Source organism: Botryllus schlosseri, unplaced genomic scaffold (genome assembly GCF_051294905.1).
Source record: "Botryllus schlosseri isolate E-star unplaced genomic scaffold, Bs_hap1 Bs71a, whole genome shotgun sequence".
Lineage (NCBI taxonomy): Eukaryota > Metazoa > Chordata > Ascidiacea > Stolidobranchia > Styelidae > Botryllus > Botryllus schlosseri.
The window spans coordinates 34,777-54,907 of NW_027648680.1; the positions used below are offsets into that span (position 1 = coordinate 34,777).

The following is a 20,131-nucleotide window of genomic DNA, read 5'->3' on the forward strand; positions in this document are numbered from 1 at the left end:
TAAGAGGTTTTGCGAAGCTGTGCACGGGACCTATTTGGAAGCAGTAGTGGATGGATGGGAAGAGCCGGCCGCTGATTTCGCGCACTACGAGCGCGTTTACGTGGTGTCGTTGCGTTCGGCGGGCGGAGCGAAGCTGCAGTTCAATCTGTAGGGCGGATGTGTGTCGTTATTCTTGCAATTTCGTTGTGGTATGTGAACGTGTGTGGTGCTTTGTAGGATTATTAACTCCGTGGAATGTTCCTTTCGTTCTTGAATAGCTGTGGCGTGTGTCGATATTGTTGTCTGATGATGGGATTGGGGCTTAGGTAGGTCTGGAGGTTGTGGTCAGTGTTCTTGACTCATTTGTGTCGGGAGATGTGTCCCTATAACGAAGTACTGTTTATAGTAGATGAGGGGTAACCAACGCGCGGGCCGCTTGCATGTTTTTTCCAGTGTCTGGATCAAGTCACGAGTCGTTGCACACTTAGAGTCCGGTGACTCGAGTCTAATGGAATTCTCAAACTACGAGACATGATTTAGAGTCGTTGCCCTTTGCTCACTGTCTTGGATAAAGATGATGGAGTTCCCATCTAGTCTGAATCGAGTAACTAATAAAGTGTTGATTATACACGCAAATTTGGCCAGTTTTCACTTGATGGAGTCGGAGTCGTGAAAACTGTAGTGGCTAGAGTCGGAGTTTGTGAAAATGACTCCAACTTCAATATTATGAAAACGATTGCTTTCAAATGTATCTTTGAATTACTAATAATAACAACTATAATAGGATTTTTATGTACCATCAATCACTGTTACAAGTAACGATACGGATAAGTGGCGGCCAAACCGTGCCCCGGAGGCCAAATGGGGCCCGCGAGAAGGTGTGTGACCTGCGAGGTAATTCTCTAAATTAGATATAACATCAGGTAAAATTGCAAGGCCAACCAAAATTTTATTAACCTGACCGCGAAATCTGATGATGACCAAAACATCAGTTTCTACGCATTGGCGTAGCCAGGGGCCAACCACATTCATCCAGTGTTGGGATGACTCGAGTCATGACTTGACTCGAGTCACCTTTTTCGCATGACTTGACTTGACTCGAGTCAGTTTGCCAAAATGACTTGACTTGACTTGACTCGGCGTATGAAAAATGTGGATTGACTCGTGACTCGGAGCAAAACTCACGAGTCAATTTCGACTCATCAAGTAATCGGTGTCGATAAAAATCACTGCATCTTGGATATGCTCGGATTGTTCGCGAGACGCTTGTCTAACCCGTGAGAGCGACCAATCATTCAATGAGCGTGCAATTCACCGAGCCTCGATTGTTCTCTCACAAATAGATTGACTGCAAACAAAGTTTGTTTGTTTGTTTGTTTTGGGGTATTCATGGTGTTTGTCGACTACTATGGTCATTTACACCAGGCCGATATTCTTTTTTATTTTCATGAGTCGGTGTATATGCCGCAAAAACATCAAGGACAAAAATAAAACTACGTCCCTTTCCGTAACTGCCGACTTATAGCACGGCCCACCTCTAGGCTTTTGTAAGACACCGCTGACGCAGATGAGGTGACGAGGAGGAGCCTAGGTAAACCGCCAACACCTAGGTATCGGAATTCAGAAGTCGACCTCGGTCGGACTCGAACCCGCACCCATTGGTGTTGCAGCCGCGGATTATACCACTGCGCTATCTCGACACACCTTATAGTGGCAAGGGCTCGTCCGGGATTTGAAACCGGGACTTCTAGCACCCGAAGCGAGAATCATACCCCTAGACCAACGAGCCGATAAACAAAGTGATCGAAGCTTAAAGCTTACGTTGTCGTAACTCTAGTGGTAAAGTACATAATAGAATAGCAAAATGTATATTTCTGTTCTTATCTTACCTTAACCAAACTGATTGTTTTATTGAAAGGGGGCCCAAAATTATTTCGTTAATTAGCATAAATTATAGAGTATTTTTCGAAAATTTATGCAACTTTTATGCATGGTGGCTTCGCGCGATTTCATGGTGGCAAATTTCTTGATTATTTGGTAATCTTACTCCACGAAAAAAACACGCAACATTTATCAAACGAATTCGATATCACCCAAACATGATTGAAGACATGAGTTGAACATCACTTCAATACAGTGACTTGGACTCGACTCGAGTCATAGCACTATGACTCGGACTTGACCCTTCAAACGGTGACTTGGAATCGGACTCGACTCGGTGATGAATTGAAAATGACTCGACTTGACTCGAGTCAAAACCACAAAAGTAAGATTGACTCGTGACTCGGAACCATGTGACTTGGTTACAACCCTGCCCTTTAGCCGAAAAGGTTGGCCACCCCTGGTCTATAGTGTAGAGCAGTGCTCTTCAACCGGGGTTGTCGTAGGCCTAGGCTACGTAAATTTCGTATTCGTTCACCTCCAAGTAAGCATTTGAGCTGCTGCCTTGTTTATTTCCATATCTTAAGAGCAGTGAAATTGTATGCTTTTATACATATCACCTTAAATTTACATACTGATTCAGTGAATGACTCGCGCACTACCGCGTAGCCAAAAGTATGTCATGTGTATTCTATCTCTCAGTGGCCCAGATATCGAGGGTGATTAAATCAACACAGTGTCAAATATATGACAGTGCATATGTCAATTGTGTATGTCTTCATGAGCATCTCATAAGTGGATGAATACTGCAGCGTGGTAAACTGGGAAATCATGACGTCACTCCAGACCTGGGGTTCCCAACCGTTTTAACACCGTCGCCCCCTTTGAAAAATTATAAACTCATTGGCCCTCCTATTACTTTCAAAGCTTCGAAATAATTAATAACACTTCATTTTAATTAAACAACTGGTGTATACAATTATAGTGGAGTGGTTATGGAGATCATAAAATTAGAGGATTTTAATTTTACATATCTTTGCATGACTCCTGAAAACGGCTGGGTTGGGCTTGGGAACCCCTGCTACAGACAGAGTCCAGATATTCGGTAACGTATTGAGAGAAATGCTCTCCAACGCGCCGTTCTGAAAGTCGGCAAATATGTCACATGGGCCTGTTGTGAACCACCAACGTATTCTAGCCGTCATTATATGGCGAAAAAATATTCACTCTAATCTTCACTTGAAGGATACAGTGTTGGGATGACTCGAGTCATGACTTGACTCGAGTCACCTTTTTCGTATGACTTGACTTGACTCGAGTCACTTTGCAAAAATGACTTGACTTGACTTGACTCGGCGCATCAAAAATGTGGATTGACTCGTGACTCGGAGCAAAATTCACGAGTCAATTTCAAGTCATCAAGTAATCGGTGTCGTTAAAAATCACTTTATCTTATGTTCGGATTGTTCGCGAAACGCCGGTGTAACCCGTGAGAGCGACAAATCACTAGTAGTGACAAAACTAGTAGTGAGGTATTTTAATAGCAAAATATTCATTTCTGTTTTCTGTTCTTATACCTTAACCAAACCTCTTGTTTTATTGAAATTGAATTCGAATATAGTTTATATACTCCTCAACCATTGGTGTTAGCTCGAATGGTATCATATCAACATGTAAATGAGTAATGTAGTTCTTCTTATCAATTCATTTTTCAAGTTTGACTGGTAACTATAAACTGAGGCTATGCAATTACTTACGTAGTTGAACAGTTCTACGTATATGCCTATGTGAGCGATACAGTGCCTTCTTGCGTGTATATTTAACTTTATATTCATTCATCGGCTCAGAATCAATGACCACATAAATCTGTTAATCAGACAGCTAGCAAAATGCAATGACGTAATCATGCCCCATACTTCGAAAAGGCAATTTGACTTGAATTGTGACTTGACTCGTGACTTGACTTGACTTGACTCGACTTGACTCGAGTCACCTCCAAAAATCGAGTGACTTGACTTGACTCGAGTCACCTTTGAAAATCGATTGACTTGACTTGACTCGAGTCAAAATGTGCAATGACTCGAAATGACTCGTGACTCGAAGGTAGTGACTTGATCCCAACACTGAAAAAGGGTATATCAGTTAGGTCTATTCAATCTTGATTCATCATGAAATCTGTTGAAACCCGTCTTCTTGAAAGGGAAAACATCCATGTATCGAATTTGAATGAACTTTCGGATGACATCAAGTCATGATCACATTCTGAGCCATTTTAGGCCATTTTAAGTTAAGCGTTTTCTAATGGCCTTCTAATCAAATTCATATCCATATCCGTATCCATATGTCTCGTATTCGCTCTTACTGCGCGTGTACAGTACACTGTACTGTATATATAGGCAATGTTCCTTCAAACCTGCGCACGTGCGCAATCGCTTATTGCCGACACGGACTTTGCGCACAGAAATTCTAAGCTGGAACAGAAAATCCGAAGTGACGACCTTTATTTAGTCGCTACGCACTGTTGTTCAAGGGACCGAGCGCAATGAGTTAGTGAGTGCGCCCAGACTCAAGAAAAATTAGAGGAAACATTGCATATAGGTCTACACTGTGTAATGATTTTGCGATCCGTTTTTCATGCAGACCTCGTGAACTCGATTGGCTCACTTAGCAGTTAATATCCGGTTGACCGGTTGGATAAATTCAAAATATACGGATATATCCGTTATACGGATAGTGAAAATCATTGATATCCGAACTAACCCTATTTCACACACAGAACGCGAACGTGAACCTCATGTTCACACCATCCCTAATCTGCATATCCTAGATGTTATGTGACGATCGCACATTTCAGTGATGCAAACCTATCAAAATACTACTTACTACTTTCTACTTGATATCCGTAAAGATTGACGAGTGGATTAAACAATATCAGGAAACAATGGTTTTTAATTTATTACTCGCGGATGCTATTGACTGGCTTGTATAGACTAACTGGCTCATGGCATTTCTGGAACTGGATTTCAGGCTCAAAGCGAGATTCAGAGTCACCTTCCGGTTTTACCAGCTAATTGGAGGCGTCCAATGGCCAATGGACAATGACGCAAAAATATAGGTGCAATTTTCGAAAACACTCCTAAATGTTTAGGGGGTTTAGGTGACTATCTGCCTATTGTGAATTAGTCCGAGAGGGTTATAATTTTTAAGTAGCCTAAACGTGAACTTACGGCAGCTTATGACTTGAACAAAAATATCATCAATTTCGCCAACTCCTCGATGCGATCTTAATACCACATGGAGTGCAAGGCCGTATCGCGTGTGTATGGTTATTGCGTCCTGTGGTCACCATTGCAAATCAAAATAGTGACTGATGTTGTAAATATATGGACAATTCAGTTCATTCTGTAGTTTGTCGTCGTAGTCTCAACATGCACCCCTAAAATTATTTCGGTGACAGCCGTAAAACTACATTTAGTACCTTCTATTGTAAAAATAGATGGATGGCAGGTGACTGCATGTTACTCCTCATTTCGGACTATCCTCGCAATATGAAGGTTCAGACCAGAGACACCCTAAAGCTGCCCCAGATTATTAAATAGGCTACTATACCGGCGGGCGGGATGGTAATAGGCTCCATAGCCGCCGACTTTTATTTTTGAATGGGGTGGCGGAAGGCGCGTAGTCTGGGGGTGTCAAACCCCCTTTAAAAACGCAAAACCCCAGCCTTTTGAAATGACCATTCTGACGCTAATGTTCAGTTGCAATTCAACAAGTCGTGTTATCAGTGTTACGAGGGCAAATTAACGTGATTCGTCTCTGTACGCATATCGCATCGCCAAATGTAACGCGACGCGTTCTCCCGCTGAGGTGATTGCGAAATTAGGTCATTGATTGCCGCAAGCTCGGCATTCATCGCTGGACTGAGCAGTAACATGGCGCGACAATTCTGGGACACGAAAGACAGGCAAGAATGATGAATACAAACGTGCGCAGCCAATCAGTTACTATCCCTTGCCGCCAACGCAATGGGTTTTGACTTAGTATTGAGTAGCTCACATCGCGACAATTAGTTGCTGATTAAAACCTCGATTTTGACTGCATTGCTGCATTTCCCGATTTACGTTCGCAAAGCATAATTGGATTAATATGATGCGCGCTGGAATAATTTCCAACGAGCAGCCACACAATAAATGTTCAATTCGCGCTCCGAGAATATATATCACAAAAATGGTTCACTAAATACTTTAAACGCGGCCTGCGGCCCTCATCGATGCATATAATGCACTTTAATTTGTAAAAGGTGAACGGATATTTGGTCGTCAAATCGCGATAGAAGATGGTGTTTCTCAGAACGCGCGATGAAATCTACGTTTCTAACGATGAGGTCGAATTTGTATATCTAATAAGTATCGTTAGTTTGCTGAAATCAGCATAAGTTTACTGTGCAAAATACATAGTAGTGATCGATTTTATCAGACCGTACTGTACATGTACAATCGGCCGGCATGGCTGCGCTGATAACGAAATTGCAGGCATGCCGCAAACCTGCAATATTAACAATTACACGGTGCGCTAGTCATACCTAATTACCCAGATTTGGCAATGGCAACAACCACATTTTGTTCAGACGCGGGCATAAGTTTTAATCAAAAAGATGCATAAACAAAAACAATATTACACTCAGAGATTGTTACTGTTTGACGACAGTGTTTCTGCGGATGGCAGTAGGCCTGCATGCGGACGCGCTAAATCAAACCACCGTCGATAGTGCACATGAGATATCGATGACCCATTTCGCATACAAATGATTCTCGCTAATAAGCATAACCAAACATCAATACAAAAGTTACTATTTTAAACTAGGCAGAGTGGTGATTAATTATCCTGCTGCGAGGTAGTGGCGTCTGGAATGTATTGATAACTTGATATACAGCACGGTGAGTGTTCTTAAAATCACACTAATGTACGTAGAATATCTATTCACATGTGTGGATAGCTGGATATTTCTTACGCGATGACGAGCCAAGCTAATAGGCCACTTCTGACGTAATAATGAGCAGTGGCATTTGGAAATCTGACGTTTGTGCTATCACTAACTGTTATAATACCTCTTCCTTGTTCACGAATGTTCAGTTTATGTCATAGTCCTGTACAAATAAAAAGTAATCGTTCTTTCACAAAGAAATCGATTAAATATGGGAAGTAGTCGATTACGATTACGATTACTTCTGAATTTTCTCGAATGTAATCGATTGCGATTACGATTACTTGAAAATGCTGTAATCGTCGTAATCGATTACGATTACTAATCGCGATTACCCCATGTCTGGTGATAACAGATACACAACGCTATCTTTGTGCTGTCAACTGTGGTCTATCACGAGATTGTGTCTATAGGCACTCAATTACGAATTCTGACAAGTTTCCAGACTACGTTTGTTTGAAGGGGGTGAATCGAAATATACGTGTCCATTCCCATATACCCAGAGGAAACTGACCAGTAACGAAGTACTTCTACTTTTTGAAGTACTTGAAGTCGATTTTGCATACTCGCACTACTTTTTAAGTAGTTACGATTTTAGACTATGTTTACTTCTACTTGACAGGTTTCAGTTTTTTAGGCAAAAATAGGCGTAGAATACCTACTTACTTACTTGTGAATGGCCTGCTCCTACTTCTACTTGAGTAGAAATTATGGCATCACTTCCACTTCTACTTGAGTAGCGAAAGTGACTACTTTGACCAACTCTCCATATAACCCAATATCAATGTTAATGGAATAAACAACAAAGGAAGTTTAGCACTGATGCAATGTGTGTATTCGAAAATGCGGGGTCAGGTATCTGTGGTTCTATCGCGCAGCAACATAAATAGGTGCGAAATATTGCTCCAGACGAGGCTCGAACTCGCAGCCTCCGCATGTCTCCGTGTCTGTCGTCTAAGTACGGCGCGCTAACCGCTTGCGCCACTGGAGCTACGGAGTTCCGGCAAACCAAATAATTTAATTTCTGTGACCCTGTCTGCATAAGATATTGTCGGAGTTGTAGATGTGTCACTCGTGAGGAGTTTACGTAAGCTATATATCCTACGACGATAATAATATACTTTAAAAACAGCGATCAGCATGCGTCACAAGCATAGGGTTATCACCTTATCATATTTTTGAATCGGGAAAGGAGTACACTTTGTCGAAATTTTCAAACTTAGAATACCGATGGAAAATCCTGAAAAATTATTCAACTTCACCGACTTTGTCTAAAAAAAGGTCAACTTTCCTGCTAGGTGCCAAAAATTACAGTATTTTCTTTCACTCTAGCAGGTTATTTAGTAAAAAAAAGGTCGTCGCGTTCGTTCGTACCACGGATTTTCTATTTATGCCCATACTCACTACAATCAGTCCACTATTTTAGCTCCAAAACGTGTAAAGGACGACGAATTGCCAAAAAGGACGACATTTAGGCGTCCTCCTCGGAGGAATTCTGGTAACCCTACACAAGTATGTCTAACGATAAGTGTTGTACATTCCACCGCTCTACCAACTGAGCTATCGAAGGGACATGATGGAGCATGGCTCAGCATCAGACATGGGGTGATTACTTCATGAATGTAATCGATTGCGATTACGATTACTTCCGAATGACGCGATTACGATTACGATTACGATTACAGCAAAATCAGGAAGTAGTCGATTACGATTACGATTACATTGGAAAAGTAATCACGATTACTCACGATTACATGTTTTAAACAGTGTTTTAAACAAAGGCTTTAACAAAATTGAGTTTTTTCAAGTTGTAAAAATATGCTTTCCACAATTACCACCCGATTTACCCGACGTACATAGATATGGGATGGTTGGAACCCCTCACAATAATCCGTTCAACAGTTATAGTACGGATATTTCGTCAAAGTAGCCATATTTACCCTATATTTTCAATTGTCAATGTCAATCCACATTCGTCACGTCATGGCTTGAAAAAATAGAAATAAAATAAAATAAAAAACATGTTTTCAACAAGGGCCTTGTTGTAAACATGCTCTCTTTAAATTTATTTTTGTTTTAAATGCAACCCTATTTTATATCAATAGGTATTTAGGTTCCAGTCAATACCATGCCACGACACACCAAAAGACATATGTAATTTCGACCAACACGCGACTTCACGAAGTGTGCTACTATAGAAAGACTTTGGCCGAAACTTAGGGTATGTGTCCATTGTCAATTGCCGCGCTGGGTGGGCGTGACTACTGATCCGGTCCTTCCAATCCGAGCCCACAATGCAAATGCCTCCCGCACACCCACAGAGCATTAAAGACATGATAATTTGTGTGTGCGTCTCACGAAAGTTTTTCTTTTAGTCTGCTACGTTTGGGATACAACATTATCTTTTGATTATAGGCCTATAACAGACCGGGAGTCACGAATGAACAATATACGCTAAAGTAATTATAACAATAAGACAACAAGCGGTATGATTATGAATTACGTGCCGCAGCTCTACAGGTAAATCTGACCATCGGGGGCAGAGAGAAAGATAGGATTAAAAATTAATAATAATATATTCAACAGCTTCTTGGAGGTACAGAACTTCAATATATATTGGAATAATATAATGCAATAACCGATATTATAGACGAAATTCAGTCTTCGACTTGAAAATATCACCCTATGGCGGCCAAAGACCAACGTTTGGACTGGGGGACGAATTGCTGTTTTGGTCCTGATACTAGCTAAAACCCACGTTAACATGATATATAAGATCATGGCTATGGCGGCAGGTCCCAATGTTGAGTAAAGAATTATGACATAACCATTGGCGCCTGTTTCGAGTAGAGTCGTATGAGAAGAAGATGAAGAAAACATAAAATTCTGCCTTCAACTTAATACATATAATGTACTGTAAGCAGCCGCTACGAAAAACGGCAAAAAACGGCTCGGTTATGATATATATCAGCAGCTGTGTATTTTTATTGCTTCGTTGTGGAAACCGTAATGTTTTATTTGACTGGTACAAAATTTAAAATCTCTATCCGCTGTACGTACGTATACGTACTACATATAGGCCTAATGCTCGCTAAGCGGCAACGGTCAAACTGCGTTTGCATAACCAAACATTAATACAAAAGTTACTCGGTAGAGTCTAGAGTGGTGATTAATTATCCTGCTGCGGGGTACTGGCGTGTGGAACGTCTTGATAACCTGATACAGCACGGTGGGTGTTCTTACAGTCACATCGAATATCTATTTACTTTGGATACTTCTTGGTTCTTACGCAATGACTAGCAAAGCTGATAGGCTACTTGTGACGTAATAATGAGCAATGGCATTTAAAAATCGGACGTTTGTGCTATCATGAACCTGGTATAATACAATAATACATCTTCCTTGTTCACGAATGTTCAGTACATGTCATAGTACTTGTATAAATAAAAAGTAATCGTTCTTTCACAAAGAAATCGATTAGATATGGGAAGTAGTCGATTACGATTACGATTACTTCGGAATTTTTTCGAATGTAATCGATTGCGATTACGATTACTTGAAAATGCTGTAATCGTCGTAATCGATTACGATTACTAATCGCGATTACCCCATGTCTGCTCAGCATATTGCTACAGCAAATGAATAAGTTATCTGTATTTGTTTATTCATTTCGAGTATCCAATGAAGTTGAGCAACCACATCCCCGAATGTATGTTCATTTGGGGTTCCGATATTGGTTTATTCAACGAATGTTCATGGCACTTTACGTGATTAAAGATTCATTGTTGGAGAGGCACTGAACCTTTACTGTCAGATTGGTAAATAAATGTCAAAAAATATCAGCACATTCATAGCACCGCTATTGATTATGTTCCATTATATTACATGATAGATGTGGATATCATCAGAAATATAGAAAATTCCTTGCGGGCGTGAACCAACCAACTATCCAGTCATGGATAACATTATTAACCGTAACTACATCTGCATAGTGTATAGATTCTCAAAAATAAATTCGACTGCAAATAATTTTTCGCGTTGTCGGCAGGACTCGAACCTGCGCGGGCAGAGCTCAACAGATTTCTAGTCTGTCGCCTTAACCACTCGGCCAATTGGGGGGTCTGGGGTGCGGCAGTTACGGTGCTGAAGACGGTCCACCACACCCCCAAAATCGCTATCATTTCCAGTTATATTAATGTTCGTTCTGTAGCAGGGTTATCATATGTCCTCCTATAGGAGGAGTTACCCAATGCGGACGTTAGAGCGGGTAATTAGCGAGTCGAATCGGTGAGATGACCTTTTCTTTACGCAACACAATAAGATTTAGATTTCCAGTAAATATTTCAAAATCAGCTATTTAAATTACAGTAAACTAACTTTTGTAGCTTGATTAACGTGTCCTGCTTTCCCCATCCCAAGGTACGTTACCCATATTGTATAGCCAAGTGAAATGCCATTGGAGCGGTGGAAAAATATACTCAACGTTAACGTTATGCAGTGAACTGCAGGCTATTACGTGATCGTGTCTACACTCTACAGGTACTCATTTACGACTTCTGACAAGTTTCCAGACTTTCTGTGTCGGAAGGGTGTTGAATCGAAATATGCGTGTTCATGCAAACATACCTCAATACCAATGTTAATCGAAACAACGACAAAGGACTATTAGCACCTATGCAATTTGGGTATACAAGAATGCGGGATCAGGTAGTTGTGGTTCTATTGCGCGCAAGTTTTACAGCTACACAAATAAGTGCAAAATATTGCTCTAGGCGAGGCTCGGAACTCGCATTCTCCGCATGTCTCCGTATCTGTTGTATAAGTACGACACGCTAACCGATTGCTGGAACTAAGGAGTTGCGGCGATGACAGCCACTGAAAGTGTAAGTGCGAACGTGAACCCGATGAGACGTCGCACTGCCTATTTCATCACAAATAATTTCTTGACTGTGACCCTGTCAAAGATATTGCCGGAAATGTGGATATGTAGGTATGTCACTCGTGAGGATTTTACGTAAACTCTACGTCTTATGTCGATATAATATACTCTAAAGCAGGTATAGTAGGCCTACATAGATACCTACGCATGCAGCCTTCGTGACGTATATTAATTTGTAAATGCAACAGGAGAAGCGTTGTCGGCAGGACCCGAACCTGCGCATGCAGAACGCTTCAGATTTCTAGTCAGCCGCCTCAACCGCTAGGACATAAAAATTGAGACAGCAGTGAGAATTGAACTCAGGGCCCATGACTTACCAGACTATTGATCTAGTCCAGGGGTCTCCAACACGCGGCCCGCGGGCCGCATGCGGCCCGCGAGGTCCTATTTTGCGGCCCGCGACCTGATTTGAAAAAAATTCAGAAAAACGCTTAGTAAATCATGTTGAAACGCTAAAATTGATTTCAGTTGAAACATAATGTTGTTGTTTTTCAAAGTGATCCATTCTATGTGCCCACTATCACTATTACTCACTAGTTGATACGGCTTCGGCATGGTAATATCATTCCATGGATGAATAATTTGCTGGTACGAATGGGCATATTGCCTTGACGGGCAATGGCCCACCACTGCCAAGACCGAGACGCCTGCAAAACGACTTCGGGCGCTCCAAAAGACCATGCTTTACGAGGAGATAGTTGTCTAGCAAGTAGGCCTACCGTGTATAGCTAACCCCAATATTGATTCTTCAATCCATGGGTGGCCAATCTGCAGCAGTAGAAGGAAAATTATGCGGCTGTCGACACTTGTAATAACAACCCTAAGTTTTCACAGATACCCCCTGCATCAGCTGTATCTGGGAATCTGATCACATTGGCCGAGAAAGGATAAATATATTATAGTAATATGTGAAACTATACTAATATTTATTGACGAAATTCACTCATGAACAGGAAAAATTTTTCGCGCTTCGCGCGACTACAGATTGGTTCTCTGTGGCTCTTTACAACATAACTACTGACGATTTGGTACGCATAGTAAGCCGATATGTGCATATAGATTAGTTCGGAGTGTACCGGCAATGGATATGGACATGATAACGTGGGTATTTGGCCCCAGCTAGTTTATCACGACTAACCACCGGTATGCGGCCGCAGGCTACATGAGTACGCGAAATGCGGCCGTGAATTACAAAAATGTTGGCCACCCCTGTTTTAGCGGCTAAAGAGTGTTGTCATTGTCAGGTAACGTGTACAGCTCATAGTCCAAAATATAATGACATTGATGATCATGTTACTTTTTGTTGTATTTGTGTTTGTTCAATAAAATATTAGTTCTTTTGTGGTGATTATAACCGTCGCCTATGTTAGAAAGCACAGCGTTGTAATAACGTAGAATTATCAGACGTGGTTGTTGAACTGCGTTGCCTACTTTTATATCGATATTGATGTCATGCGGCCCGCGGCCTCCAGGAATTTGGAAAAGTGGCCCGCGACCTATTTTGAGTTGGCGACCCCTGATCTAGTCACTGTGCCACACAGCTACGATTAGTGGTAAAAACGGTTACTGCATCTGTAAATATTCTAAAAAATTACCTCGACGTTAGTTTACCGTAAGCCTACTTTCAGCGGGCAATACATCTGGTGGGACTTTTTTTATTCAGAACAACGTAAAGTAAATTTGATTGGAACTCAGGTATACAGGGCTCTAATGATTTATAGTAGCGTCAAACTTAAATCTGAATTGGAAATCATTCGGTTAATCTTTGTGTCGAATGGTCATCTCGATCACATCGATAAAATGACCATGGTTCGTAAACTCGAAGATTTCAGAAAACCGAAACCGTTTGGACGTAGAAAATGTCCTGTTTTACTAGTTGTTTGTTTTAGTATTATTACGTCACACAGATAAAATAGTTCCCACATTTCGAATTAGATTCGCTCTATTACTGTCGTTCGCTACTGATGGGAGTCGGTCGAAAAGCTTTAAGCGAATAAATTAACAATATTCAGTTATTGATTTGCGTTATTTTGAAGTTCTGTACACCAAATGGCATGATGTTCAGTCCTTAATAAAGACAAAATGCTTTTTGATTGCAAAATGAAGCTGCGGCGAAGCGATCTGTTGATCATCGAGTCTACTGCAGGTGATAGGTGGATTTGCTATAAATTGGATACGTCGCACTGCAACAGTCAGTTGTAAGACTGACAGGATAAATGTAAGAGCACATGTTAGGATAAACGGAATAAATGAATAAAAAGTGTATCAGTCTGAAACAAACAAAATATGCAGACCGGAGCGGATCGATATATTTTCTGGTCGAACACCGATCCTGTTTTTCAGTTCTCTGGTCCGACTCCCATCCAAAAATAACAGCTCATTCATAGCAACGCTACTGAATATGCTCCATTATGTTTAATTATGTTTAACAATGGATATCATTATAAATAGAGAAACTTCCTTTGAGGCGTAAACCAACCTGCTATCCAACTATATGAACAAGGTTAATAATGGTCACTGCATTCTGCACAGATTCTGAAAAAATACGATGACGAAAAATAAGATGTGCGACAGAGCCAACAGATTTCCAGTCTGTCGCCTTAGCAACGAACATTGCGCAACCGGTGAGAATTGACCTCACGACCCCTCGTTTACGGGAGCAAGGCTCTTGCCACGGAGCTATGGCGGCTGGTGGGTGTGGTACGCAACAACCACTGCTAAAATCGAACATGCTGAAATAGCCTATGTGCAATTGAAGAAAACCAATATTGTCAAGGAAGAATAATGGGTATTAACAAAAACTCATTAGTGCAAGAGACCTAAATGAATATGATCATTGACGGCGATGAAAACCATCGATCTACGAAGTGGGTTATTGAAGGACGCCGATTTCCGGTTACAAATTTCGCACATACCTGTGTGTGGACTCGAGAATACTAAATAATAGCAATATGGATTATTCGAAATGTGCCTTTGTGTAGCCCATGCTTAGTATTGATCCAGCCGCTGAGAATGGAACGTGAAATTCATGATCGCTTACGTGTTGATTGGAGTTTAGCCGGATAGCCGTGTACACTGCAGTTGGCCAGCAGACCGCATGCGAGGGTGGAGGGAGAGTTCTATTATTTGCAATAACCTTCGCGTTCGAAATAACACAAAAACTCCTTCGAGCCGGATTCGAACCAGCGACATATGGATATCGGCTCCAGGCGTTCTACAGTCCACCGCTCTACCAACTGAGCTATCGAAGGGATGTGGTGGGCATGGTCCAGCAAATTACTATTCAAAATGAATAAGTTATATGTATTTTATCTCTTCATCTCGAGTATCCAATGAAGTTGAGCAAGCACATCCCTGAATGTATGTCCATTTGAGGTTTCGATATCGGTTATTCAATGAATGTTCATGGCAGTTGAGGTGATGTGAGATTCATGGTTGGTGAGGCACTGACCCTTCACTGTCAGATTGGCAAATATATGCTGAAAATAACAGATCATTATTACCAGCTCATTCATAGTACCGCTAATGATTATGTTACATGATAAAAGTGGATATCATTCGAAATAGAGAAAATTCCTTGAGATTGTGAACCAATCAGCTATCCAGCTATGAATAACGTTGATAACGGTTACCACATCTGCATACATTCTTAAAAATTACATCGACTGCAAATAAAGTTATGCGTTGTCGGCTGGATTCGAACCTGCGCGGGTACAGCCCAAAAGATTTCTAGTCTGTCGACTTAACCACTCGGCCACGACAACTGAGCCACCAGAGAGAATTGAACTCACGTCCCCTGGTTTACGCGACGAGGTCTCTTGCCACTGAGCTATGGAGGCGGGCGGGTTGGTCAACACCGATAATTAGAAAATGCCTGTTGTGTATCGCGTTTTCCAGTAAGACAATATACCCGTAGGACGAAGTTGCAGGTTGTTATTTATTTCCAAGTCAGTGATTTAAAATTGGCATGGGGCCGTTTGGTGGATTTTCCGGAAACGTTGGGGAAACAATGCTTATCAGCTGTGCTATCGAAGTATTGTTGATATCCACTCTTAAAATCACGCATGCTGCAATATATAGGAAATCGAAGAGAAAACATAATGGCAAAGAGGAATAATTGAAATAAACTAAAACTCTTATGTGCCATAGACCTATATTGATATCAACATTGACGGCTATAAAGAGCATCGATCTAGCAAGTGGGTTATCGTAGGACGTCTATTTCCGCTGTCAAAATTCCGAAACATACCAGTGTACGGAATCAATGATTGGAAATATTAGCATTGAAGATTATTCGAATTGCGCCTTTGTGTAGCCCATGTTTCTTGTTGCCCGAGCCACTGAGAACGACACGGGAAATTAATTAACTGCCTACGCGTTGATTGGAGTTTAGGCAGACACCCGTGTACAGGTGTCCGGCAGATCACGACGGTGGAGAGTAAGGTCGACTTTTGTTGTTCTTTTAATGACGTGTCCTTGTGTATATATTTAAGTTTTAATCTTTGTAATAAACTTCGCATTCGAAATAATACAAAAACTCCTTCGAGCCGGATTCCACAGTCCACCGCTCTACCAACTGAGCTATCGAAGGGAGGTGACGGGTTAAGGCTCAGCAAATTACTACTGCAAATGACTAAGTTATCTGTTATTTTTTTTATTTGTTTCGAGCATCCAATGAAGTTGAGCAATCACATCCCCGAATGTATTTCCATTTGGGGTTCCGATATCGGTTTATTCAATGAATGTTCATGGCAGTTGACGTGATGTTATAATCATGGCTGGTGAGGCACCGACCCTTCACTGTCAGATTAGCAAATATATGTTAAGACAGTGGTTCTCAACCGCCGGTCCGCGACGACATTCCTGCCGGTCCGCCAGGTATATTACAATTTTATACCTTAATTTCAAGATGTAATGTTGAAGGCGTAAAGTAGGCTACTGAACAGATACGAGCTCATCGCTAAACAGTGCAGTTAGCGCGATCATTCGTTTTCAATTCATTCATTCATTTTGTGCAGGGCCGTTACTTGGGCACTCCAAACCGTCCAATTGGAGAGGGGCCGAGCTTGAAAAGGGCCCAAAATTATTTTGCAAATGAACATAAATCATAGCGTATTTAAACTGAAACTTCTTTCAACATTTTTCAATTTCTTTTCGCTCTTTGCGCGATTTAGTGTCACTGAATGTCTTGCATGTTAGGTTCCCTTCTCCAAGAAATACGCATGATTTATAGAAATAGGCATTTCAGCGTCAGCTATTACCGCGCCACGACGTACCAACACATTATGAAGTTTACGCTAACATGGGACTCCGAAAGGCTGGGTTGTAATCACTCGAGTTGCGATATTCGGATGATACGACTTGATTCGAGTTGTTTTCACAAAATACGGAAATGACTCGACTCGAGTAAATCTGTGTATTGACTCGACTTGAACTCGAGTCAATGCGCATGATTCGAACAAATTCATATGACCCAGACGGCAAGGACCGACATTTTATTGTAATTTCGGACAATATTAAAACAACCACAATATTGGGATCTTGTCTATTAGTACTCGTACTTGAAAATGCGACCAAAAACTGCTGAAAGTGATGAAAATTAGGATATTATTAATGCGAACCATTCGATATCATCAAACAGAGTTCTAAAAAGTGGGTTTAACAAGACTTTAACTGGAAACTGAACAGTCAACAAAATGTCTTGGACTCGCATGCACTCGAGTCATAATACCATGACTCAGACTTGACCCTCTGCTCATTGACTTGGACTCGGATTTGACTCGGTGGTGAATTGAAAATGACTATAGATTTGACTCGAGTCAAAACTATAAAAGTGAGATTGACTTGTGACTCGAAGCCTTATGACTCAGTTACAACCCTGCCGTAAGGCGTGCCAAAATTTCGGCATCGAGAAAACCGATTAAATCATGAATGATCAAAAATTTTCGCTATTGGCGCGATTAAGCTACATAAACTCTCTGCTTACACTGAGTAGAATGAATGTGCTCATCAGTACAGGTGAAAACCTACCCACCTAACTGTAGGGTCTGGGGCGAATACCCCGGAAGTTTTGCTTATCGCCTTGTGGGGGCCCAAGACCAACGTTTTTGGTGGTGGGCTGACGAAGTGCTTTTTCGGCCCGGATTTGCGCATGGCTGGTATAGCTGCTGTAAGGTGTTTTCTTGCGGTACGCATTGTATTTGTAGCTGCCAGAGTAGCCTGCATCTGGTGGCAGTGGGCAATGAGCAAGATAGCACGACAATGTGCTTGATTCGACTGCGAAACGCTTCTTCTCTAGATATTGTCAAAAGGAAGAATATTATTCGAGTTGGCGAAGTCGATTAAACCCACGGCCTTCGGCTCGAAAGACTGTAAACGACTCTCGGCGGTATCACGTTTATCTGGACAAGGCAATTCTACCTCAACTAAGCAGACTCACTACCATAAACTGTCACTCTCTAGCACCATATAATTGCAAAACACGGTTGTATACTCTACATTTTGGCTTCATTACAATTTTGAAAGTTCACCGGTCCGCCAGACATTTTTTGAAATTTTACCGGTCCGCGGGGTGAAACAGGTTGAGAACCACTGTGCTAAGATAAACAGCTCATTCACACCACCGCTAATGAATATGTTACATGATAAAATTGAATATCATTAGAAATAGAGAAAATTCCTTCCGGGCGTGAACCAACCAACTATCCAGCTAGGAGTAACGTTAACAACGGTTACTACATCTGCATACATTCTTAAAAATTACGATGACTGCAAATAAAGTTATGCGTTGCCGGCAGGACTCGAACCTGCGCGGGCACAGAACAACAGATTCCTTATAGTCTGTCGCCTTAACCCAGTGGTTCTCAACCTTTTTGACCTCGCGGCACCCTTTGGAAATGAAAAATAGTTCGCGGCACACCGCACAGTAGTTGTGAGATTTTTTGGCCTACGGCACCTGAAAACCACCTGAATACTTAGCAGGAAGTGGGTGCTGCTGACTAATGTGAGCACCTCTGCAGTCAATCGTAAATTTTTATGTATTAACTCTCATCAGAACAGGGATTTTAGGTAACTTAATCGGCACAGACGTAGACAAATTGTCAACCTGGCATTTGCCATTTTCTATTTTTTCTCAATGCAAAGACGCTAGTATCGTAGCGAATTTGTTATTTTAAGGGATTTTATATTGATAAAACCTTAAGAAACGATCATCGATACTAATTTGGAGGACTGAATTAGCTTGAGCAAGTCAAAAATCTACGATAAATGTCAACATTTTCAATGTTTTCTTCCACTTACGGATGGTGATTCCGGAACATCTAATTGACGCACCTACGGGCTCGTTCACTTTCGGACCAAAATCAGTACAGCCTTACGGAGTAAAAGGGTTTTTGGTCCGAAAGTGAACGAGCCCCGTCCTGGTCCGGGTTCGTTATATTCAGATTTTAGAATTAGGTTGCATGATTCGTAAAATGCCATTTTTGAAATGTTAGTCAACTTATTAGCTCTCAGATAAAATGCAAAGATACCTCAAATATGTGACTGGCAGTAGTGAACTTGAAGAGTTCTTTCATAACTACATAGTAGTGGAATTTATTAACTCATAGACTCTTCGTGTGCCCGTCATCAAGAGTTCGCGGCACAATTAGAAGCAGAACGAGTTTCTATGTAATCTTAAAATACCGTTAATTGTCTGTATAAGGTGTATTGTATTCAGAGGTGGTCAAAGTAGTCAAGGAAACTACTCAAGTAGAAGTAGAAGTAGCGACGAAAAAATCTACTCAAGTACGAGTAGAAGTACTTTTTCAATAAGCCCCCTAAAACTACTTGAAGTAGAAGTAAAATTGACTGACTTTAAATCTACTTTTAAGTAAGTAAGTAGTTTTGAAAACAGTCATAACTCGTACGCATGGACTGTCAAAAGCTGCGAATTCAGCTATGCTGTAGGTGCAGAGAGCTTGATTCGTATTGATGCATTCCAGGAGGTATCAATTTTCGACAGCATAAGCATTGTTTCGCGCCATGGGATGAAAATTATAGTATTGATATGAGAATGCAATACTAACCCTTTGTTTACTAGGAGACCCCGTTAGATATGGCACCCCACCCCATATTATAAGGCCCCAAGTTCAGGCGAAGAGCAATACGTAGAAGTTGTATCGGATACGGTTTCATCACTTTTCGCGATTAGGAAATAACAAATATTGTGCATCGTAAAAGTTATATTTAGTGTACCTTTTATTTCGGAAAATAGAGGCATTGCTACACTTGCTTTTAAGGTTCAACATGTTTGTTCTGCAGACAAAAGAACTGAAAATAATTAGAACTCAAAGTATGATACTCGCAAT

General features: G+C 41.2%; 4 non-coding genes across 4 annotated transcripts; all 4 read right to left on the reverse strand.

Annotated features, from left to right (window-relative positions):
- Positions 1–7,745: 7,745 nt before the first annotated feature.
- Positions 7,746–7,835, reverse strand: Trnal-uag (transfer RNA leucine (anticodon UAG)). Its single transcript is given in 2 exon segments — positions 7,746–7,781; positions 7,798–7,835. It is a non-coding gene; the product is annotated as a tRNA-Leu (tRNA).
- A 3,045-nt stretch (positions 7,836–10,880) lies between these two features.
- On the reverse strand, positions 10,881–10,966 carry Trnas-aga (transfer RNA serine (anticodon AGA)). Its single transcript has one exon. It is a non-coding gene; the product is annotated as a tRNA-Ser (tRNA).
- A 3,979-nt stretch (positions 10,967–14,945) lies between these two features.
- Trnay-gua (transfer RNA tyrosine (anticodon GUA)) lies at positions 14,946–15,034 on the reverse strand. Its single transcript is given in 2 exon segments — positions 14,946–14,981; positions 14,998–15,034. It is a non-coding gene; the product is annotated as a tRNA-Tyr (tRNA).
- Positions 15,035–15,465: 431 nt separating this feature from the next.
- On the reverse strand, positions 15,466–15,547 carry Trnas-aga (transfer RNA serine (anticodon AGA)). Its single transcript has one exon. It is a non-coding gene; the product is annotated as a tRNA-Ser (tRNA).
- Between the last annotated feature and the right edge of the window lie 4,584 nt (positions 15,548–20,131).